Source organism: Aulonocara sp. 'chitande type north' Nkhata Bay, linkage group LG13 (assembly GCF_057382095.1).
Source record: "Aulonocara sp. 'chitande type north' Nkhata Bay isolate Kocher_YH1m ecotype deep benthic linkage group LG13, A_spYH_male_GT1.1, whole genome shotgun sequence".
Taxonomy (NCBI): domain Eukaryota; kingdom Metazoa; phylum Chordata; class Actinopteri; order Cichliformes; family Cichlidae; genus Aulonocara; species Aulonocara sp. 'chitande type north' Nkhata Bay.
In genome coordinates, this window is record NC_141356.1 from 31,691,285 (window position 1) to 31,717,032 (window position 25,748).

The 25,748-nt window shown below is 44.7% G+C and overlaps 1 protein-coding gene across 1 annotated transcript in view; it reads right to left on the bottom strand.

Moving 5' to 3' along the window:
• LOC147316426 (bone morphogenetic protein receptor type-1A-like) overlaps positions 1–16,713 on the bottom strand; it is a 41,598-nt gene extending 24,885 nt beyond the window's left edge. The window contains exon 1 of the mRNA XM_086259940.1: positions 16,458–16,713. The gene's annotated coding sequence lies outside the window, so the exon portion shown is untranslated. The remainder of the gene's footprint in view (positions 1–16,457) is intronic.
• Positions 16,714–25,748: the final 9,035 nt, after the last annotated feature.

Here is a 25,748-nt window from a genome sequence, read left to right on the forward strand (position 1 = left end):
AAAGGTCAGGGCCCTAAGTGAGCAGTCCCTCCTCCTCACACTACACCTACGTGCAGCTGCCAAAACTAATACTCAGCTAGAGGTTCGGGCTCTTACTATGGTAGGAAAAGCATTATGTCAGTGGGATGTCCCCACGAAGATAGCAAACCAGACGCGCGCGTGTGTGTGTGGCAGAAAACCGTGTCAGCGGTGAGTTATTATAGAAGAGAAGGGGAGAAAATAGATGTCCGAGGACGAGAGCGGTCACAAGCTTGGCCGACAGGAACACACACACACACACACACACACACACACACACACACACACACACACACACACACATTTATATCCTTGTGGGGACATCTCATTGACATAATGCTTTCCCTAACCATCAAAAATGAATGCCTAACCCTGACCCTTACTCTAAATACCTAACCATAACCTAATTGTAACCCTGACACTAAAACCACATTTTGAGCCTCAAAAATGCCTTCAAACCTAAGGGGACCAAAATCCTGGTCCCCACGAGGGCTGTATGTCCCCACAAGTATAGTAAAACTACCAATTTTTGGTCCCCATGAAGATGTTAATACCCGTCCCGACTGACTGGCTGACTATGGAATTGCATAGTGACAACAGTATATCCTTACCAGCTGCACTTTGTTCTCCACTCTCATCCTCGTCGTTCAACTCCATCCCCAACCCCGTACTGGTACACTCATTAAAAATATGGGGCCAGTTTAGGACATACTTTAACCCTTTAAGACCTACCATAGAACCAAGTTCGCCAGAGCTTATATTATATTTTTACATGCTGTGGAGCCATTTTTGGGAGCATTTCAAGTTGCTATACATCAATACAACCATTATAGCCCAAACTTTAATAATATGTCTGCATTAGGTGCATAGTAATTACATAAATTGCAAAAAAGTGCAATAAACTACAAAAAAATTGAAAATCGTTTGTTTTTTTAACATATATTTCTAGTTAGAGAAATTTAAGAGGCTTATCCCTCAAAACTGTAAATACAAAAAAGTTACACAAACTAGTTTCCCACCACAGGAAATTTATTTTGAGTGTCTTCATAGTTTTATTTTTGAAATACACCAATTTTTATATACTGCAGGAAAAACGAAAATAAATATTATAGTGCAAATTTGCAAAATAACAGCATATGCATCAAAATAAACTATTTCCAGCAGTGCAATATGAGTCCTAAGCATCCCAGAAACGACACAGAAAGTCATAAAGTCAAACATAACTTTTTAAAACACATAACAAGTAAAACACAAGCTCATAAGGCCCCGATCGTAAAAAACTACATTTCCGCAAAATGACGTCACTTCCGGTTTCGGGCAGGTCATGCGGTCATGTGATAGTTCGCGCTGATGGACGTAGGAAGTGTTACAAACAGCTGATGGATCGGCGAAGCGTGTTTCTGGAATATCATGTTTTTGTTGCTGCAAGTGATTTTTATGCAGTTTTTGCAAAGCTATATGTGGAAGGAAACTGTGACCGAGGACAAGCTGATGGCATAAGATGTAAGTACAACTCCTCCAGTTTCATATGCAAAAAAAATTATTGCGCTAGCTTACTTGGTTGCAGAGCTACCGGGATTTAAAAATAGTTACGCAAAACAGAGCGTGCCCGCTCCGATCGGCTGTAAAGGGTTAAACTCTTCTCAGCCCCATCTAACCATCTCTTTAAACCTTCGACCCAGGACGGTGGGTTTGTGGAGCGGCACAGAAGTGGAATTACTTGCTTTAAGGACCTATTCATAGCCAACAAACCAGCATCATTTGAACAACTTGCTAACAAATATATTCTTCCACCATCACACTTTTTCAGATACTTGCAAGCCAGGCACTTTATTTGTTCCCAGACTCCAGGCTCAAGCCTCCACTATTAGAAACTATCCTACGACTCAATCCAACCAACAGAGGGCTGATTTCCCTGCTTTAGAATAAAATGTTAAATTTGAGACATACCTGTCAAAGGAGCTTGCAAAGAAAAGCGTCTGGACTTCTTTAAGTTGCTTGAAGACGTTTCACCTCTCATCCGAGAAGAGGATGAGAGGTGAAACGTCTTCAAGCAACTTAAAGAAGTCCAGACGCTTTTCTTTGCAAGCTCCTTTGACTACGATGACCTGGATGACTGAGAACCTTCACAGACATATTGAGACATACCTCTTTATCCAAGCTCAAGACACTGTAGGAAGAAGACCTAGACGTAACCTTCTCTGACGAAACATGGGCCTCCATACTCAAACATGTCAACACAACATCATTATGCGCCCGCCACTGTTTAATCCAGTTCACACGGTGCATAGAGCCCATTTCTCAACATCCAGACTGTCCCGTATCCATCCTGAAATCACTCCACATTGTGACAGATGCAAAACTGCTGAAGCCTCACTGGTCCACATGTACTGGTCTTGTCCCAGTCTCGTTCAGTTCTGGACAGATGTTTTTCATACCTGTCCAGGATTCTCAGTGTGACGCTGGCCCCCTTCTTGCTCTGTTTGGCATCAGTGGGAATGAGGTGCTTCTACGCCTCTAAAAAAACAGACGACATCTTTCTGTTCCCTGTTAGCCAGGAGGGCAATCCTACTGAGGTGGCAGGACGCTCCCCCCCCACTCACAAACTGTGGTTATATGACCTCATGGCGTCAAATAAGACACTCACTCCAGAACTCTACTGGGAAATTTCAAAATCTATAAGAATTTTTCAGCAAACTCTCTTATGTCAGGTGTGGAAATCAGTGTTCAGGTGTCGGGCAGTGACCTGGGTGGGAATGAATGGGATTATTTTGCAGGGATTGTGTTACTTTGGGAAATATCATACATCTGTTTATATTTCCCTTTTTCTTTCTTTTTTTCTCCTTTTATTTGACAGCTGAAGATACATTTCTGAACCCACTTTACAGCCTAAATGTACTAGTTAACCCGAATGTACAGATCTGTAATCCTTTTTTCTTCCTGTTTAGATGTATAATATATATGTTTATATGTATAAAAGGAAAACCTCTTAATAAAAAGACCTAGTTTAAAAAAAAAAAAAAGTGCACATTGGAAAAGCCGTGAGGGAAACAACACGCTTGCTTGAACGCTTTACCATGACTGCGTGAAACTTACAAACCGCTTCCACTCTGATAACCGGACTCGAGCTGAAATCAATCGTTTTGACCAGATGAGCTGAACTGAAGGTCTCAACGACTCAGAGCCAGAAAGTCCTCGTGGCGATGTTTGTGTTACTCTAAGTGAGATCATCTGTTCTGATCCTCTTCAGTCAGAAGGGCGGTTAAATAAACGCCTCACACAGCCAGTTTGATCCTGGCGTGGACATCAGTCACATGTCAAAGCATTCCTCAGCTGCATTTCTGCTCGGCCTTTCAAAATAAAACTCCAAACTTTATTTAAAAACAAACAGAGATCCTATGGCAGTAAGACAAATGTGGCAGTGTTTACAGGTCTGTGGAGACGCAACAGCGTGGATGTTTATGGTCATAAGGTGGAGGCTGTTTCCTTTAAGAAGTGAATGAGAAGCAGCCCGCCATCCATCCAGTCAGGTGACAGTGAGCTCTGGGTGAGTGCTCATGATGCCCGTGATGATTTACCGTCACGGCGAGCTGTTTACACCAACCAGCTATTTAAAGGAAGCCCGACAGCCAGAGAGAGGGAGGGAGAAACAGCAAGCTGCTCAGTTCATGCTGACTGCATGTTATTAACACACACACACACACACACACACACCTCTCCGAATTATTCTTAGAATATAAACATGGATTCAGATGGGAGCTGAAATTCATTCTTGAAGAGGTTATTTTGGACATTTAACTAAATTCAAACAGGTAAGTTACTCAAAACAGAAGAACCTGCCTGCACAGCCTGTCAGTGAATATCAGCAGCCACGCTATTGGTCAGATAAGGACAATAAACAGATCTGGACGTCCGGTCCACCTGCCTTTAGCTGGAGCTGTAGTTCTGATAGTGTACCTCATGCACACCTCTCACAGCTTTGGCCTTGACGTCGTTCCTCCTGTCCAAAACAAACTGAACGAGACAGTTCACAGTATTGTGATCACCTGACGTGTAGATGTACTAGCAGTTTAAAAACCTGCCTTATGGCCCACCTGAAGACTCATTTTTAATAATCAGCCGCCACCGTCAGCTCTGCTTTAAACTGGGCTTAGAGTGCTCCGGGGCAGCTGATGTTTACACGCAAATTCCAGCGTTTGAGTGACGTGTGAGATGCTGTGAAACCACAGTCTAACAGGAAAGCAGTGAAACCAGTCGTCCTTGTGTGAAAGCAGACGGGCAAAGCGCCCGAGCTGTGCCGGCACATAAACAAACACATGGCAGGACCAGAGAGGAGACGAGCTCAGGAGGAGGTCTGTCTGCAGCGGGGAGAGAAAACAAAGTCCAGCATTTAAACGCCGCTGAAGCCTCGCTATAGCGCTTGTGCGTCTGCTTCGCCTCAGGCCACACTGCGTCAACCTGATTCCCAAAGAAACCGCCAGTGCCGCTGGCCACCAAACTCGCCGTTTTACATCACCACCCCCGAACACAACAAACATCAGAGGATCGACCCTGAACGAGGCGCTGCAGCCCGACAATCAGCCGTGCGTGTGGAATACTACAAATGCAAACGCTGCCTTTGGTCACGGTGCTTACGAGGGGCGGTCAATCGGAAGACAGCTTCCTTAAAGGGGGAGGAGCTAAGAGCATCAATGACGTTTTAACCTGACCCAACCCTCCTGACCTCAATTCTGCACTTTGATGATGTGACTCGTCTTCCTGTCGGATGCTCTTAGTGATGCTCGGGCAGATTACAATTAACATGTGGAAACTGCTCCAACTGTCTCACCTGCAGCGGTGACAGGTGTACTGAGCTGTTCACCTACATTTTCCACAGCGTCGGAGTCTTCAGCGTGCACCGCAGGACTGGACGGCGCTGCAAGGAAGTGGAAGCAAAGCGTTCAGATGTCCCACGTCTCAGATCCCAGCTTTCACAAAACCAACAGAGGAAGACGAGCGCAGGGATGAGACACTAATGGCATCAAAGCGAACAGCAGCCGGCAGCCAGAGCTAATTGAAATTAACGAGCAGAAACCAGGAGGGAGCGGCGCTGTGTTCACAGACCCTGGGCAGAGTGGGAAAACTGAGGGGTGCCGGTCGTACAAGACAAACCGACTGAGACAGAAAAGGACCGTAAACACTCGGCTGTAACGGCTCGGTCCTCAAACAGTTTGCATAGTTCAGCTTCAGATTTATTTTCAAACTTCTAAAGCACTTAAAAACCAGACTCTGCTTATTTTCACCACTTAAGAACTGGCAAAAAAAAGAGTGGGAACAGGGCAGTAAATGAAGAGGGAGCGCCAATGTGACACTCACGCATAAGATTTTCTGCTTTGACATTAAAAAGACGACAAAGAAATCCAACCTTTACTAATACGTACGACAATGTGCTTGATACTTGTGTCTAAACTAACCCGACGACGTTTGTAGCTCAGTCCAGCAGACGCCTCCACCTGCACTCAGAGCAGATTACAACAATTTCAATGAAGCTGATTAACGATGAACTGTCGTTCTCACATAGAGAAAGTGCCGTAGAAGCTTTCGGTCTTCTGAAACTCAAAAAACTTGAGCCCAAACTCAAACACACCCTTCACAAAAAACAAATAAAAAAAGTTGAATTTATGAGGAAAAAAGATCTGAGTTTAAATGAACGTGTGATTGCTGGATGCTCGTGATGCTGTAACAATTATTTCCCCCGAAACACAAAAACAGATTGTACGGTTACCTGCTGACTGTCTGTGTGTTGGTAGCCTGGGCTGCTCAGGCATTTATTCGCTGTGTAGGTCTATAAGATTCAGCCGTTTCTGAGAACAACCCAGTGCACACATTAAACTTCGTGCAAAACTGATTACTGCAAACAGCATGAAGGCTGGAGGACCGAGGCAGAGATCCACCGTCACCTGAATCCTGAGTCCACGATCGAGGTGGGGAGGAGACGGCTCCGTTAACGAGCTGGACACGGAGGGGAGGGGTCAGGATGGAGGTCAGGGGCCATCACCACTGCCCCCACCAGCTAGGAGGATTAGGAAAAACAAATCTGCCTGAAGAATGAAGGAGGAACTGAAACAGACGTCTGACAGTTCTTCCTATGAATCAGTCAGACAACCTCAGACTTCCTTTAAACAACAACAGATTTCCTAAAGGAGACTAACTTCAACTAGTTAACTTCTGCTAAAAACAAACTGACAGAATGAAGTCATACTTATGTAGAGAGCTGTGGTCAAACAGAACTAAAGAAATCATTTCTGTCTATAAATGTCCAGGAAATGTGTGTTTGGTCTGCAGATGCTCCAATACATCATCTTTACTTCATGCTTGAAATTTCACTTCAATTTTCTTTACACAGCACCAAATCACTTAAAGTAAAGACCCCACAATAATACCAGAGTGAGACAAACTTGACTGGAGCCAGTTGGTGACACCAACTCTGCTTCAAACACTGTAAAGTCTTGTTTTGTAACGAGGTTTTGTGATGAGGGGACAGAAAGCTCCGATTCCTCTGCTGTGGTTTGGTGAGACTTCAGATATCTGAAGTCGAGGAAATCAGCCCTGTTCGTTGCAGTCACATGACCGCACGAGTAATCACATTTAAAAGAGCCGGTTTGACGTGAAGCAGAGAGGGTATTCATCTGTCTTCATGGGGGGGGGGGGGGGGGGGGGTCTGCTGAATTATTTACTGGGATGGGTGGTGTGTATTTAAAGCTGAGATCGATACCACTGAAGGTCTGCTGGAGCCGCTGGAGGAAGGACGAGGTCGAAGCATAGAGGAGGTTTCGACCTTCAGCTGATGTCGATAAATTCAGCTATTTGCATTCATCAGTTTGGGAATTCATAGGGAGCATTTTACACTACGTTCCAACATCCAACAAGCTGCAGGCTTACATGCTTACAGAAGCAGCGGGTGGGCAGCTCAGTCGTTCACACAGACTGCTGCAGGCCAGTTCAAACTATGTTCTGACAACACAAACCTTTAACACAACTCTCAGCATCACAAGCTGAAGCTGAGGCGTCTCCTTCAGGGTGATTTACATCATACATCGTTATTTTCCAGATTAAGACACAAAACAAGTTCTGGATCAAAAACAGGCCAGAAGAGGAAGAACATTAAACATTACTTGTAAAAAAAATGTTTCATTAGTTCAGCTTTGTGTTAAAATATAAATATTTCAAAGACATTTTTCACTAAATTACAAAACCTGAGTGAGAAAGAAAAATCATCTGAATCACCATCAAAGATTTCACCTAGAAAAATCTCCAACCAAACTTTTATTATATATATATTCCTTAAACAGTATTCATTATAAATCAGCCCGAGCCCTCCTCGGTATCCAAGCAGCCCATCAGGGGTCCTCGGCCCACACTTTGGGTCACCATGTTAGAAAAAGTAACGCATGGACACAAACTGATTCATCTACACCCGAGTGACCTCTGCCACAAATCCAGGAGAAGGAAAAACGCTCAGGAGGAGGACATGAAATCTCTCTGCAGGGACGGAGGTGAAGAATCGTCCCTCTGTGCGCTCAGCTCCCATTTACTGCCTTTATTTATCTGCACAGAGGCTGGCCGCATGGAGGGGGAGGGGGGGAGGAGGAGGAGGGTGGATTGCATGTTTTCCTCCCTGGCTCAGCCACTCTGTCTCCAGGCTGCTGGGGGGAGAGGAGGAGGAGGGAGGCGAGGCAGACAGAAGGGAGCGCTGGAGATGTGAAACCCGATCTCCTTTCCTCCTTCCTACCTTCATCCCTCCTCCTCTTCCTCCTCCAGCAATGCCACCTCGCCAGAGAGCCTCCGAGACTCCGAGTAATCTGATCCCCAGCCTGCCAGACTGGAAACCCACTCCGAGAAAAGGATGGAGGGAGGGAAGGAGGAGGAAAAGGAGAGGTGGAAATAGAGCAGAGGAAAAGGGAGAGATCCCCGAGCTCAACCTCCGAGGGTGGAAAGTCTCCCAGGAGAGGGAAAACTGAGACGGAGCGCTGGGAAGGAGGAGAAACAGATGGGGGGGGGAAGCTCAGTGAGTTTGTAAAGCAGCTTTTAATAACAGCTGGGCCCGAAAAGGAGCCTGAACAACCAGAAGACTGCTTTCAGCTCTCCTGTGTGCTCGCTGCTCACCATCAGCCTGCCTCAGTGTTTAAGGTTATCGTGGAGAAATAACGCCAGCACCAGACAAACACCCCGAGCATCAAAACGACACAAACTGAGCATGAAAACCCTAAATCAGACGCCGCGAGCGTGTCGCACAGCAGCACGCCAACTTTAACAGAACATCTGATTCCAGCAGCGAGCTGGGCCGTGAGTTTTAAGGCCCCACCCACCACCGACCGCGTCACCTGACGTTGTAAAACCAGCGGCTAGCTGCCGTGTCACGATGATTCACAAATAATGAATCATTAACAAATCGCCTACAGTTTCTGCAGCCGCCTGCGCCTGATATTAATAATTTTGTGTTCTCGTTTATACTTTCTTCTGTTGGGCGACTGCACGGATGTGAAACAGCGACACACACGTCGCCAGCGTTTCCTCTGACCACCTCGTGGCTCACACCGCTCAGAGTCCCGGATCTTCTGTTATTCCAGTTTTATCCACAAAAACAATCAGACAGGCCAGAGCTGCCTGTTAGTCCACACACTGCTGCTAAAAATAATGGTTTGACTTTTGAACATTGAAGCTGGCAAACATGTGATGAGACTGTTGTCTACTGGTGGTGGTCAGAGGGCCCGGCCTCTGTCAGTGCGCCCCAGGGTGGCTGTGGCTACACTGTAGCTGCCATCACCAGTGTGTGAATGTGTGCGTGACTGGATGTGTAAAGCGCTTTGGGGTCTTTAGGGAGTAGTAAAGCTATACAAATACAGGCCATTTACCAAGAGCTGTTTACGACATCTTAAAAAGCCTCACAGACGTGTTTCAGATGAAGAGAAAAGTTTCTGCTGTTCATTTTTTTTTTTCATCCATTATCTAATCCTATTTAACCCTTGTATGGTGTTCGGGTCTGTGAGACCCGTTTTCAGTTTTTCTCAAAAGAAAAATTAAACAATTAATTATTTTTTCAACCTGAAATTCATTGGCTTTGGCTTATTTTCTCTGAATGACCTCATACTGTACCTCCCCCCATGCATTTACATTACATACAAGGTGTTCGGGTCCACTGGACCCAGGTCTAATAAAAGTGTTGAAAGTGTAGGTCCTGTGTTCCCACACTCTGTCCTCCTCCTTTCTGGTGCTGCTGATGGTGTTTTCTTCCCCTCCTGCTCCGCACAAAGTTGCAGCATTGTTGAAAATTCAACTATAAACACCGTCTGCTCTGACATTCCCGCACATTTTACCCTCTTTCTTGAGGGATCCAAATTTTATTTTCTCATACCCTGTCCCACCTGCAAATTAGGGGCATAATACTATAAATAAGACTTTGCCAGTGTGGTTCTTTATCACAACTGATCAAGATGGCAAAAGATTATCTGCTGCGAGGGCCATCCAATTGATTTTGGAAGAGAGAGGAGCTTCGGATGATGATGTTGACAAAGAGGTTTCAGAATATTTCACATTTCTGAAAATTCAGAGTCTGACAGTGACTTTGAAGAAGAGGATGAGGTTGAGCATCATTTAGTAACAAAACGAAGACGAGTACCCCATCTACAGCCAGCTCCAGGACCAGAACAAGCCCACCAGACAGCAAGTGAAGAAATATGGATGTCAATAACTGGTGAAATTGAATGGTCTTCTTGCCCAAGAAATGAGCCACCCTGCAGAGCTGTTACTGTGATCAGCCAGGGCCAACACGGCTGACAGGTACTCATGTGCAGGACATCAAGTCTTCATTTGAGCTTTTCATCCCAGATTCCATCCAGAAAATTATTCTGGATTGCAGTAATCTAGAAGGAAGGTGTGTTTTTGGAGAGAGGTGGAAGGAGACCAAATTAATCTAAGAACCCCAAAGGCCTACTTTGGGGTTTTTATCCTTGCAGGAGTTTTAAGGTCCAAAGGGGAATCGACAGAATCCCTGTGGGATGCAGAAACCGGCAAGAACCTATCCGTGCATCAGTGTCTCTGGAAAACTTCCACAAAATTTCCAGGATTATCTGTTTTGATAACCGAGACGACAGACCAGCTCGACGGCAGAGAGACAAGCTAGCTGCCATCAGGACAGTGTGGGATAAGTGTGTGCACCACCTCCCCCTGTTTTACAACCCTGGGCCTAATGTCACCATTGATGAGCAGCTGATGCCATTTAGTTGTGAAACATGTTGCTTCACGTGTAAATGTGTTGTGTCTTTACACTCACTCCACTTGATTATAACGGATTTATTTTTTTATAACATTTTATAAAAAAAAAAAAAAAAAAACGAGAAGCACATTAATTCATAAATGTGATCTAACAAAGGTAAAGGGAAAAAATTAACCATGTTTGCTGTTCATATGGTTTGTAATTGGGATGAAGTAAACATCTGTTGAGTAATTTAACATAAAATTGTTTGATAGTGTTAATTTGGAAAGCCAAAACTCTAGCGGGTCCACCAGACCCATGAACACTGGCTGAGTAACAAAAATATGAACACCACACAAGGGTTAATAACAGACAAACCAGCAAAGTAACGCGTTCTTCCACCCGAGCCACACGGCGAGTCTGAGTTTTAAAATTCAAATACAAGGACAGGGCTTATCTGTGGGACAACAAACTTCAAAAGTCAGATTTATCTCCATCATCTTCTTTTCTTTATAGTTTGAACACAAAATTCCCACAAACACAGTCTGACGTGTGTGCAGGGATGGCATTTTCCTGTATCACAGACTCAAACTGGGATTTTTTAGCCATACCACATCAACCACCATCACAGCTACGGCCCGTCTCCAGGGTGATTCACCTCCTCTGGTTTTCTTTCTGAGCGCCTGAGAAGACATAACCGAGGGCGCGGTGACTCACGTTGCGGTCACGACGATATACCTGCTGCTCGGTCCGTGGCTTTTTGTCAGACCCGGGGACCACGAGTAGCCGTTTCCCACGTTGAGCAGTTTCAAAAATGGTGGTTTTGATTTTCGTGATTTAGACGCGCTCGTGACTCATCGAGTGACGCCACTGACCAGCCAATCGATGGCATGCAGCCTGACAACGTCACATTTTAATATCTGTACGAATCGCTTTGGGACCCCTGGCGAGCAGGTACTATGACCTAATGGAAAACCCTGAAAACCGCGGGGAGTCGATCCGAGCAGGTACGAATGGGAACGGGGCTCAAGTGTAGTGGTGCAGGCCGGGAACAGAGACGGGAGCAAGCTCGTGGGGGAAAGAGAGGAAATGAGTGAAAACGTCAAACGAGCACGTGGCTGCATTTCAGTGATACTCAGACTGCAGAGCTCAGCAATGACAACATCAGCAGCTGGATAAAGGTTTCCAACTGGTCCTTCAACTCACGTGTTCTCCATAGTAGCAGAAATGCATAAAAATGAGGCTTTTATGAAAACACTGAATAAAAATGACTTCTTGAAAGACAATAAATGTACAGTTCAGTATACGAAGTGTGTTTGACTGGCAGAGATGAGCCATGGCTGAACGGGACTCACAGGCCTGAGTGTGCACTTCAGAATTATTCAATGTTTTAAGTTCAGCTAAAGTCAGTTTTATTTGCAAAGGACCAACTTACAAGAAACAGTCACATTTAAGGTGTTTTATACTGTAAATACTGACAGCCCAACAATCAGACGACCTCCTGTGAGCAAACACTTGGTAACAGTGGGAAGGAAGACCTCCCTCAGGCTGCGTCCACACTGGCCCAGATAGATTTGAAAATGGCGTTTTCGTCTGAAAACGCTCCGCGCCCACACTAGCGTGTTCAGTTGTTTTCACAGAGTTGTGCGTCCACACTGAAATGGCCGAAAACGCTTACGTTCCAGTGCTGCACATGTGTGAAGCGCAAGAAGATTTGCCCTGCCTCATTTCTGTCTGCCGCTTATTTACTTCCGTCTCTTTGAAACGTGGCAGCAGAATGTTGAGGAAAAGCACCGAGTTTGTTAAATGGACTCACAATGAGGTGGAGTCGTTGCTGCGAGTAACACAAAAGTACAAAGTTGCAAAAGCGAGTGAGAATTAGAAAAAGGAAGAAAAGCTCTGGAGCAGACTGATATGAAGTCTCCGTTTTCTCTGTCCACACTGCGACACATAAGCACCTTCAAATGTATTCGTTTTCGAGAGCGTTTTCAAAACGCTGTTTTTTCCTTCGGGGAAAACGCCGTCTCAGTGTGGACGGGCGGCCAAAACGGAGAGAAAACAGTGTGTTTTCAAACAAAGACGCATTAGTGTGGACGTAGCCTCAGGCTCAGGAAGGGGAGGCCATCTCAGACTGCTTGGAGGTTGGGAAGGTTGTGTGACCTGGACCCCATTCACAAAAGAGCTCACTAATGCCCCCTCCCCTTTTGTTTGATAAAAAGTCAAACTTTCAAAATAAAAGCGTGAGGCTTGTCCGTGATTAAACGGACGACTGTTTGAAGATGACAAACACACCTTTGCACACTTGGCTAAGAAAATGTAATCTGTGGCTGCACAAGGACACAGGGTTCAGCTACCCTGCAAGACTCCATTAGCATTAACTGGTGTTTTTCTGTACACTGGTCTGGTCCCAGTGCAGAGGACTGGTGTCATTTTATAAGTATAGATCATTTAATTATGGGATAACAGAAGAAATCACAAATCCCTGGGAACGTCTTTAGGTTTCAAGAAGACAAAAAGAATTAAAAAACAAAACAAAAACAACTTTCACTTGAAACTTTAAAGAGTTTTTTATGTTTCTTTTTGTTTTAAACTATAAACATGACTCAAAAAATAAAGATTCAGTGGTTTTATGACACAAAGAGGAGGAGGTGGTGGAGGAGGCGGCGACTGCCAGTCTTATCTTTTTCAGACCCCCCCCTTCTCTCTCTCTGTTTCTCTTGTTGTGGCCTCGCTCACTCGCCTGCTGTCAGTGTTATTTCGGTTACAGCGATCTGGGCTTGGCTGAGGAATGTACAGCTGCCTGACATACGGATAATACTAGATTTTAATTTCTAACACCCCCTCTCTGCCCTGCCGTGTGCCTCTGCTCCCTATCAGGGAGGAGGAAGAGGAGGCGGCCTGCAAAGGTAGAGGCTGTGAGAGCAACAACGACATCGATGCTTTCTGTAGACCTTTTTAAAATACAGGAAACTTAAATGATGCTTTATATTTATTATAACAGAGTACGTGAGGCTGCAGGCAGGAAAAAGGAACCTGAAGACATCATTTGGTGGTTTCAGCCGTTTACACTGTGGAGGTTTGGATGCGTGCACAGACTGTCTGGTTTCTGTTTGTTAGCATCTCAAAGCTAACTACTCAACAGACCACAGACGGACATCCAGCTTAGACACCCTTAGACTTTAAACACAACACTCTTTAAAGACTTTGGATGCACTAAACAGAACTCAGACACAGTTAAAGCTTCTAAACATGTTAAAAACCCCTACAAGGCTATATACACCTTTACAGATTCTACAGGCTTTTAAAAATACTCAAACAGGCATTAAACAATATTAAAAGATTCTGTACCATTAACAGAGTTAAAGACGCAGCAAAAGACAAAACAAAGAAGACGACCCAGAGGGTTGGCATCTACTTTCGGCAACATTTCTAAAGCTTCTTCTTCCTGATTGTCACTGAAGACCTTTTAATGACCCATATGCAGGAGGCAGATAAATGCCAGCAGCCAGGTCTCACAGGGGCAGCCAAACAGGTTTTCCTCCTCTCCTCAGCAGCCATTAAAAGACGCCACCTAAAGCGATGCGGGTCAAAAATGTTTATCTGAGGCCCATTCGAGGCATCAGCAGTCGGCTTACAGTGAAAATAATATGTGTGTTATTATCCCTGCATCCATATTCAGTAAGCAAACATGCAAACAACCAGGAAATCAGCACCAAACACCCAAATACTCGTGTATTTTGTATATCTAAAGGTTGTGGTCTAATAATCAAACAGACGGTCGTTAGCATGTACGAGGATCGCTTCATGCAGGATTTTACTGCAACCATCCCAACACGCTGCAGTTCTCATGCCACAAACTCTTCAGGCGATGTTCGACCATGTGCCTCTATAATCATATCATCGGCACCAACGCTGGTATAAAACTTGGACTGATATTATAGCGTCATGTTGTCATGTTTAAGTTCCCTAATGTGTGCAACAGCAAGACAAGGCCAGACATGTCTGAGAGCGAGAGCAGCCTGTGATGATGATGATTTAGTACCTAAAGCAGGAGCTACTTCAACACCCAGCACACACCATCGAGCAGATGCTGCAAATCACATGTAAACACATGTAAACTCCAGTGCTAACGCCTCGTCACTGTCTGTAAAGTCACTGCTTTTACATTTACAGACGCTGCTGCAGAGATGCAAGCATCACTGGTAGGATGATCCCAAATGTTCTAGAAATATTGTGACATAACTCATATCGCCCACTCCTGCTGTAAATTAAACTAATGTTTGGCAATTTCATGTCATTCACCCACACAAGGCGGGCAGTTCGGGCTTCAGTGTTTTCCCTGCACATCTGGACTCGCTCTGCCTCCAGAGCCAAAAACGCTTCAACAGTTATTTTTACATTTCACACTAACGTCTGACACAACGACTCTGAAAACCTCACATCACATTTCATCTTAAGAGAATTCTAAGGACTCTAAAGACCACTTGGATTAAATTATTATTGTTGTGACGTTAAATCTCCTCTTTATTATTTCTGCATTGGTCATCAATGATCAAACACGACAGGGGTGAGTAAACGCACATATGAGCTGAACATGACAGAGCATCGTTAAAGAGCTCACACACCGTTTTTACTGAATAAAACAAACTGGTCCAGGTAACTGTGCTCGCTTTTACCCACATACTTCTCCTACAGTGTCGGCCTCGTGTTTGAGATTTTCATATGAGCAAACACCCTGAGAGTCTGTGCTGCAACGAAACCTGGAGGACGTCTACTGAATCAAGGCCACAGATGAATGTGCCTCATGATTGGGCTGTTCCAGTAATGGTTTTATATACAGGTGATTAAACTGTTCCCAGTATGAGCTGCCAGATGTGGTTGAATGTTAGATCCTGCAGTTTAACAGAAACCGTGAGTTAAAAATCAAGCCCCCCCCCCCCAAATGTAAAATGAGTTTGACACACCTGGATTAGAGGACGGCTTCACTGTTTCACACAGTGCTGGGCAGGTGGATGTGCAGGTGTTTAGTTTTTTATTAGAGAAAGGTGTGAATGACATCACATTAAAGGTGCTCAGGAATCAGCTGCCTCTCCGGGAACTCTTTCATCCTGCTGTTGCACTACAGCAGCACTTTTTTAAGCTGATTTAAAATCTGTGATGTCTGATAAACAGATTATTGGAAAGATTACTCCCATGTCCGCGCATTTTAAAAATAGGAAATGGCCTTAGTTTAAATTTAAAGTATTTTAAACAAGTACTTTAAGATTTTTTTAAGGAGGTACAAGAAAATAAAAGTGACTCTTTCATGCTGCCTTATAAAACCTCTCAGATTGCAAAGACATAAAAGCCGCGATAGTTAATCGATTAGTCGATCAGTGAACTGTATTGATTATGAGCTGCAGACACGTGAACGATTAAAAGCGAGAAACATGGCGGAATAAACAAGAGACAGAACTAAGATCAAAACCACCTTAAAACACGCCGAAGCAGCCTGGAAACCTGGAGCTCACAGGTGGCTTTACCTGACTGCTCAGGTGGGTCAAAAATCAGAGTTTAAAGCAGGTAAACATACAGAAACACGGCTGCCCAGCCCACGATGCTAACCAGGTTAACAACACTGAAGGTCAGCAACGAAAAGCGCCGTAAAAAAACTTTGACAACAAACTTTAACCAGTTTTTCTTCTTCGTTTCAGCACCTTAAACCCGCTCAGAGCTAACTCGGAGCTAGCAGCGCTAACAGGAATGCGGCTAACCGAGCTGGAAACAAATTCTCCCGAAACAAACTTCACCAAACGCCCCCGAAAACACCCCTACACCCCAAAATAGTCCGAATCTAGGGTTTAAATAAAGCCCCTGTGAGTTTAAAGCGATAATCTGTCACTTTTTAAATCAAAAACGAGCCAAATTTCTGCTGCAGCAAAACTACAGCCAACTTTTTTTTTCCACGACAGCAGTTAGAGAAGGAGGGGATGCGTCTATCTGCTGGCACAGAAATAAAATCTGTACACGGATAAAATTTAATTCTCATTTTTTAACTTACATCCACAGTTAAACACACTAAAATTATTTTACACCCACACACACACGGGTCTACTTAAAGCTGCTTCACTGAAAAATAAAAATCCTAAGGGAGTGCGTGTGCTCCAGTAAATAGACGACGCTCAGATCCGCCGTCTGGACTGAAGTTTGGGATCGTTTGACTCACCTTTCTTCCTGTGTCTTTACTGTCTCCTGGATGTTCGAACCTTTTTCCCCCGCGTTACTTCATCCTGTAAGTCCGGTTCGAGCTCGCGCCAGCCTCCGTTATCCCGCACAGAAATCTATATTTCCAGACGTTTTTCGTTGGCGTCCCCCGCTCCGTGCGCTCCGCTCGCCTCTGCGGGTTTGCGCTGCTGTTGGACAGAAAAGCGAATACCAGGCAGAGATCGTCTCCTGAACTCGCGATGACTCACTGTGCAGCACAAAACACCCAGCCGAACTTCCGGTCGGAACGAGGGGTGTGTGGAAAATTTGCACGCGCTCACTGTTTCACCTCTCAGGTAACTTCAGAGGACCTGAGGTTTTGAGTGGCCCAGGTGTGAGGCTCTCGCGTTCTCCTATTTTCACTCCTTAAAAAAACCCAAACAATTATTTTTCTATTTTCTTCCTTTTTCTCTTTGTCCAGCATTATTTGCATCCTGTGTACCTGAATGACCTGCAAGTTAGAACATGTGTGTAGTATGAAGGATTCATTAATAAGTGCAATGTTATGCGTGCAATTGAACTGAATTTGCTGGAGGAACCCACCCGATGGATTAATAAAGTTTTATCCAATCCAATCTAATCCAGTACTAGGAAGTGTATTACCACCCTCACTATGATTGCTACATTCCTTCCTTTATTTCTATTTTCCTTTTTTTATTTGCTTTGTCTATATCTTGTAAAAAGTGTAACTTGACCTGGAGGGCTCTGCACAATAATTCCAGTGTGCATGGACTGTTGGTCCTGTGCGCAAATTGCAAATAAAAACCTTCAATCTAGAAATAGAATTACCTGGTCCTGATCATCAGAATCAGAAGACTTTATTTATCCCCAAGGGGCCAATTAACCAACAACAGAGCAGCACAACGCTGAAGACAAGGACAATAAGAAGAGGCAAAAGGAGTGAGATAATAAATAAATAAAAGTATATGGACAAATAAATGAGTGCCTCAGTGGTTGTGATTTGGCTTATGTTAATGAACTATGACATAAATCATCACGTTCGTTATGACTATAAAGAACTGTCTTCTTTTGGTATTTTCGGGGGCAAAGGAAACACATGTTGTAAAATCTCATTCTAATTATTTCAGTCTCAATGATTCAGCAAAATAAAAAATAAAGAAAGTATAAATGCTGAGCTTCACCATTGCAAATAATAATAATAATACTATTATATGAGGTATATGTAATACTGATTCAAATGCTAATTTAAAACAATAAATAAAATGTTATTAATTCAAAACATGGTATTTGATGATACAAATGTATGTTTGGGCTTCCTGTCGGTTCTAAAAGCTGAGCGACATATTTTCTTTTTCTATCTTTACAAAAACACATAAATACACAATCCTCCGAGTCAGCATCGTATCTGAGGTTTTGTTATACATCTGGAAAGTTGATTTAAAAATAATTTATAAACTTACTTTATATTTTTAGCCACTGGCAATCTGGGGCTTTAACAAAAATAACTGCCTAGAAAGTCAGTGATGTAGTCTAAGAGCTGTTTTTGGTGGCAGAGTGAGATCTCTTCCCTTCTTCACTCCTCTCTGAGTCCAATCTCTGCTGCTCAAAAACCCGCAGGCTTTTATTTTGAAATGCAATCAGGAGAGGGTACTAGCTCCATCTGGTGGCTCCAAAACGAACAGCATTATCATCGCTCAACAAGAACGACGATCGTTATCATGATGACGATGGTCAGACGATGAGGATGATGATGAGTATGATGTGTGGGTGTGACAGTCATGTGTTTCGTTTGGAGTTACAGAAAACTGATGACAGATAAAAATGAAAGAGATTTGTTTCTCTGAATATTTGCTGCCTCCAAACCATCAACCTGTCTTTTAGACCCCATTCCTACAAAACTGCTCAAAGAAGTCCTGCCATTAATTAATGCTTCGATCTTAAATATGATCAACCTATCTCTAATGATCAGCTATGTACCACAGGCCTTCAAGCTGGCTGTAGTTAAACCTTTACTCAAAAAGCATCTCTAGACCCAGCAGTCTTAGCTAATTATAGGCCAATCTCCAACCTTCCTTTATATCAAACATCCTTGAAAGAGTAGTTGTCAAACAGCTAACAGATCATCTGCAGAGGAATGGTTTATTTGAAGAGTTTCAGTCAGGTTTCAGAGCTCATCACAGCACAGAAACAGCTTTAGTGAAGGTTACAAATGATCTTCTTATGGCCTCTGACAGTGGACTCATCTCTGTGCTTGTCCTGCTAGACCTCAGTGCAGCGTTCGATACTGTCGACCATAATATCCTATTAGAGCGATTAGAACATGCTGTAGGTATTACAGGTACTGTGCTGCAGTGGTTTGTATCATATCTATCTAATAGACTCCAGTTTGTGCATGTAAATGGAGAGTCCTCTTCACCCACTGAGGTTAATTATGGAGTTCCACAGGGTTCAGTGCTAGGACCAATTCTGTTTACATTATACATGCTTCCCTTAGGCAGCATCATTAGAAGACATAGCATACATTTTCACTGCTATGCAGATGACACCCAGCTCTATCTGTCCATGAAGCCAGATAACACACACCAATGAGTTAAACTGCAGGAATGTCTTAAAGACATAAAGACCTGGATGGCCGCTAACTTTCTGCTTCTTAATTCAGATCAAACTGAGGTTATTGTACTCGGCCCTGAAAATCTTAGAAATATGGTATCTAACCAGATTCTTACTCTGGATGGCATTACCTCGGCCTCCAGTAACGCTGTGAGGAACCTTGGAGTCATGTTTGACCAGGACATGTCCTTCAACGCACATATTAAACAAATATGTAAGACTGCTTTCTTCCATTTGTGCAACATCTCTAAAGTTAGAAATATCCTGTCTCAGAGTGACGCTGAAAAACTAGTTCATGCATTTATTACTTCCAGGCTGGACGACTGTAATTCATTATTATCAGGAAGTCCTAAAAACTCCCTGAAAAGCCTTCAGCTGATCCAAAATGCTGCAGCAAGAGTCCTGACAGGGACTAGAAAGAGAGAGCAGATTTCTCCTGTTTTGGCTTCCTGTTAAATCCAGGATTCAAAATCCTGCTCCTCACATACAAGGTCTTAAATAATCAGGCCCCATCTTATCTTAATGACCTTGTAGTACCATATCACCCTATTAGAGCACTTCGCTCTCGCTCTGCAGGCCTACTTGTTGTTCCTAGAGTATTTAAAAGTAGAATGGGAGGCAGAGCCTTCAGTTTTCAGGCCCCTCTTCTGTGGAACCAGCTTCCAGTTTGGATTCAGGAGACAGACACTATCTCTACTTTCAAGATTAGGCTTCAAACTTTCCTTTTTGCTAAAGCATATAGTTAGGGCTGGACCAGGTGACCCTGAATCCTCCCTTAGTTATGCTGTAATAGACGTAGGCTGCCGGGGATTCCCATGATGCACTGGGTGTTTCTTCTTCACTCACTATGTGTTAATAGACCTCTCTGCATTGAATCATATCTGTTATTAATCTCTGTCTCTCTTCCACAGCATGTCTTTATCCTGTCTTCCTTCTCTCTCCCCAACCAATCACAGCAGATGGCCCCGCCCCTCCCTGAGCCTGGTTCTGCCGGAGGTTTCTTCCTGTTAAAAGGGAGTTTTTCCTTCCCACTGTCGCCAAAGTGCTGCTCATACGGGGTCATATGATTGTTGGGGTTTTTCTCTGTATGTGTTATTGTAGGGTCTGCCTTACAATATAAAGAGTTTGAGGCGACTGTTGTTGTGATTTGGCGCTGTATAAATAAAACTGAATTGAATTGAAATCAGGTCCACAGGCACCAGACGTCCCCTCACCATGGAAACAGGTGCACACACACACACACACACACACACACACACACACACACACACACACACACACACACACACACACACACACACACACACACAGAGGTGTAATCAACAAGTTAAATTTATAATCTTTGATATTTTTAAGAAAGGTACAAATGCAACATGATGTCTCCATGAGCTGATTTCAGGTTGTTTCAGGTTCAGATTTGTCAGTTTTTGTTCATAACAGATGAAAACAAAGTGATTTTGTGAGGAAGAGCCAAAGCAGCACTCAGTGTAAGGATCTGTATCACTCTGCTCGCCTCAGCTCTGTGCTTCCATTTTCACACTCAGCCACAGTAGCTTTGCATGATTCACAGTCCAAAGAGAGCACCGACCTGACGGAGCGGTCGTCGCTGCCGGTGACAGCCAGAGGCTTTTTGGGGTGAACGTCGAGCGCCCACAGCTCGCCCTCGCTGTGTCCCTGCATGATGAGCAGCGGCTTGTCCCGGTCCCGCACCATCACCTGCACAGGTACAACAACTCAAGAGCAGGTTTTCACATTTTAAAGCACCACATCACGCACGTTTCAGTGCCGATCTGAGCTGCTAAAACTGCCTGACATTAGAAACTCTTCACAGTTTTGATTAATGAGAACATTTTGTTGCCTGCGTGTCAGCAGGAGGTCTTCACAAAAATAAAACTCTTTGAAACGCGTCGCCGCAGGGAGGGAACAGCGTGAGGTTTCGTCTTCTTCCTCACCTCAAAGATCTCGCTGTCCTGCGTCCCTGCCAGGATCCGGTCGGCTCGCCAGCAGACGCTGCGAATAGACAGACCTGAAGGAGGGAGGAGAGGAAAGGAGAAGGTAAGGTGACACAAAACTGTCAAAACATCAGGAGAAAGACAAAAATAAAACCAGTGGAGAGGAAAAGAAGCAAACAGGAGGATAAAAATGGAAGACGACAGCGCTGCAGAGGAAGCAGGTCCTCGGTCTTGATGAACTCGGTGGTTAAATCCACTAAATAAATGAAGACGAGCTCCGCTGTCGCTGGCTGCTGGAGGCTGGAGAGGTGGCGGTGCAGCCAGGTGAGGGTGGACGGAGCTCCATGAACCTCTGGACTGCTTCGTTTTTTATTTTCACTTTAAAAGCACCAAAAATGATTCGGTTAGTTTTAGGAAAAGAATCCGGTTCGACTGAAACGCACACCTGCACTACAGCAGAGACACGTGGACACTCACATCATTCATCTCAGTTCAGAACACCCCCAGGAGGAGCGCAGGAGGTGTCTGATCAGAGGGAGATCTGGACTTTGTGAATGTAGTTCAACCTGCTGACTCAGCTCAGCTTCAACCTTCGTGTTTTTTTAAAGTTTTGCTGCTAAAACTGCTTTTTTCCACCATCGGAAATGTAATTAGCAAAGCTGCTCAGCAGCTCAGCGCTCGCCAATTAAGAGCATCTGCTGTGGCTGATGGCATCGCTCAGCATGTGATGTTTTCCTGTAATGTTGTTAGAAACTCCAGAGGTTCAGCAGCCAAAACAGGCCGACAGCAGAGGAGTTTGTGAGGCACGTGGGAAATAACTGGGAACGATTATTTTTTCTTCAGCTTCAGACGCAGGAAGAGCGCGGCGCACCGCGGGAGAGGAGAAGGAAGCAGAAACAAACCGACTTCCTGTCCACGTACAGAGCAGCGAGAGGCGAAGAGGACGGGCTCGTCGTCTCATCGGGCGTGGAACTCCAACATTTTTAGGCGCCGATATATTAGCAGCCTTTCAGACTAATCCACCATGAGATGGCAGGTTTGTATCTGTTGGGTCACGTCGGTCAATGTCAGAACTCGGACGGATTCAAACCGTTGAGCGTTATAAGAACCAAGGAGAATCATGCAAAGCTGTCCTAGAGCAGGATGCTCCCACATTTCCTGTCCACAGATGTCACAGCGACTGGTTTCAGGATGTTTTTGAGGAGATGAACTTTGACGGTTAATCAGAAGCTCCATCGTGTCTGCAGCAGAGATGTGTTAAAGAGGAGAACTCGTTTCAAACTGACAAAACTTTTGCCTCCTTCCTTTCATCTTTTCTTCCTTTTTAACTTCTTCCTCAAAATCTTCAGAGAGGAGATTTTAAAAGGAGGCGGTGGGATTAATGGCTCGCCCTCGAGCTGCTCCTGAAGGAAGAGCGTACGTCTGCACCTCCTGCTGGGCAGCGACATTTCAGAGGAGGGGGAGGCGAGGGGTTCAAACAGCCACCACCTCTGGATTTGAGCTGAAAAATAAAGATGAGAAACCTCCTCAAAGAAAATCAGGTCATTTTAAAACCTTCAGCTGACAAAGAACCGTCGGGATGTAAGGACCGTTCCTCCTCATTGTTTAGAATAGAGATAAACCCGCCCCTCCCTCCCACCTGAGCCCCTCCCTCCCACCTGAGCCCCTCTCCGTACCTTAACTTTGCAGCCTCAAACGAACCTTTTCTGTTAAATCGTGTTAGAAGCTGAGACCTCGTCCCTGTGTGCACCTGTGTGATGCAACACTGTCACCTTTGCTGCTGTAATGACCTGCGGTGACCCCGTGACCGTACCTTTGTATCCCTGCTCGGCCTCTCGCAGGTCGATCTTAGTGATGGGTTTGAAGTCGACGTCCCACAGTCGGATGCAGCCGTCTCTGCCGCCCGTGGCGAAGCCCTCCTCGCAGGAATACATGCTGAAGATACCGGCCTGAGAACACACACGCATCCACACAATGAAGCAACGATGGACCCACGTCAGCCAGACGTGCAGACGAGTGTCACGCTGGCCTTCTGCTGCGACGGGAAGCAGAGGTGAGACTCACGCTGTGGGCGGACTGGACCGTTCGGATCAGGTTGAGTCCCTTCCAGACGTAAATGTCTCCGTTAAGCGCCCCGGAGTACGTGATGTCATCTTTAGCCGAGGCCACACACAAGATGGTCTGCAGGTCGCCCGTCTTCCCGAAAATCCCCCGCTTTGGTGTGAGAGCGTTACCGCACAGGGACCAGAACTGCAAACACAAACGGAGGCGGTCAGGAAGGAGACGGGGAGACACCTTCTTACTGTTCGAGGCCAGATCTGCGTCCTAGACGCAGATTAACGATGGACTTAGTTTCAAAAGCACATGTAAAGAGTGAGGGGAGGCAGTGGCGTGTCTAGAAAATTTTTGTTGGGGGGGCCAGGTAGGGGCACAGATTTGGAGAAGGGTGGCAGATTTAATTGGCAGATAATGTTTAAAAAAAAAATTCTACCAACCCTTAACCATAATTCAATAATCCTATAAACCTAATAACCAAATGCACTTTTAACTCTTATTAGAATGAGATTTTAACCACTACGGTGCAAAGTTTTTAGATACTGCGTTGATAAAGTACAAGAGATACAATCAGTGCTTTGTCAGTGTTTACTCAGCATTCAAGGACAGCAATATTTGCATAGTATTTTTACTGACATATAGTGCACATATGTTTTGGGCAAAAACATTTTTGAATATTAAAATATGAACATTTGTAACAAACAATTGACAAATTAGCCAATGCAAAACTTTATCTGCCTGTTAAAAAAAGAAGATAATCTTCTCACAAACTGGTGTTTGATTTTGAAACAGGAAAAAAGTGGAGAAACAAATGAAAAGACTAACATTTGAATAAAACCTGAAAGCAAGTAAATACTTTCTATGCTGCCTTATGGTAAACTTTGGTAATATTGATAAAGAACAACACTGGCTGATGATAAAATACAGTCAGCTGGCATGGTGACACTGCCAGTATAACCTGCAGGGCTGGACTGGGACAAAAAAATTGGGCATTTTTACTACAGACCGACCCACCAGGTAGTAAAGCCATAAAGACTTTGACTGAAAACAAATGCTGTTGTGACAGGTCATAACTTCTTACCTGAAGTTCAGTTCACCTGACACTCGGACTGGCGGCTGTCTCGGGTCTCTCCTCCTCCTGCCTCCCCTTCCCTCATCCACCTGCTGGCCTCTGTGGAAGCCCCGCCATAGCCACCACCAAACAACGGAGTTATTTCTACACATCGACCTGCATCTGGCCAATCCACCACCTCTCATTGTTCATGCCGTTACAAAAAAAATAAAAAATAAGTCAAATAAGCCCGATGGCCAGTCCAGCTATGTTAACCTGCAACCAAATCTGCAGCTCCATACAGCAATGTTACGACTTAGATTACATCTTATAACTCATAACTCTTATGTTAGCTGCCCTCAGTAGCATACTGTCTGAAATATTCGACGGCTGCAATAATTCTTTAAGTGTTATTTTTTTCCTTGGGATTGTAATTTAAAGTTTACTAAACTCAACAAACTTAATATTACTTACCGGGACATTTATTCTGTCCTCATTTTCTTTCACCGAAAAATTGTTTCCTGCAGTGCCGTCTTTCGCGCTTGGCTCTCCTACCTTTGCTAACGTGATGCTCATAGCTCAGAAGCGATGCTGCATTCACTTACACTCGGATATCTGAGCTTCACCGTGAAAACATAATCGGACATTTGATATTTGATTGAATTTTATTGTTTTGCCTTTGGGGTGGCACCTGGGGTGGCCAGTCTGGTTTGGGGGGTGGCCTGTGCCCCCCCAGGCCACCCCGCTGGACACGCCATTGAGGGGAGGGGCTAACTGAAAGACCAACGGGCACCAGAAGTGTCAATCACACAGTAGCCCCGCCCTAAAACAATCCCTCCCTTTTCCTTCTTTCTGACTCTAATTTATGAAGCACAGCATGTTTTACTGTGTCAGCACAAGATGTCCCAACAAATTCAGCTCAGACCACCACAGTGAGCATGTGAAAGGTTAAAGTTATGCTATGAAAATCTGCCGCCCTCCCTGTCTGCATGAGAACCAATGATCACCTTGACAACGGCTACATCGCAGTTCCCTCTGCAGAGTTTAAAACTAAACACACCTGAGCTTACTTCTTCACAAACACAGAAGCAAACATGGACCACGACCTGAAACACAAGCCTAAAAAGAAAAACGGGGCTAAGGACGCTAAAGCCAGTCATGAAGTGGCCACCATTCATGGAATCTACAGGCCAGAGGCGTTGGAAAAGCTACGTGAAGATGTGATGAGCATCATTGAACATTTCATGGAGGATGGCTTTCCGGTTTTAGACCGCTTCATGGAAGAGTTTCTGGAGAGCGATGGAGACACGACAGAAAGTGACGGAGATGCGAGAGAAAGTGACGGAGATGCGAGAGAAAGTGACGGAGACCCGGGAGAAAGTGACGGAGATGCGAGAGAAAGTGACGGAGACCTGAGAGAAAGTGACGGAGATGCGAGAGAAAGTGACGGAGACGCGAGAGAAAGTGACGGAGATGCGAGAGAAAGTGACGGAGACGCGAGAGAAAGGGGTCTGCGGAGGGAACAAGGAACCCAAACAGAGAGTGCCGAGGACGCACCTGCGAGAGGGTTACCGCGCATACCACTGAGGAGAACACTGAGAGCACTGGGAAGGAGGCTCCAGCA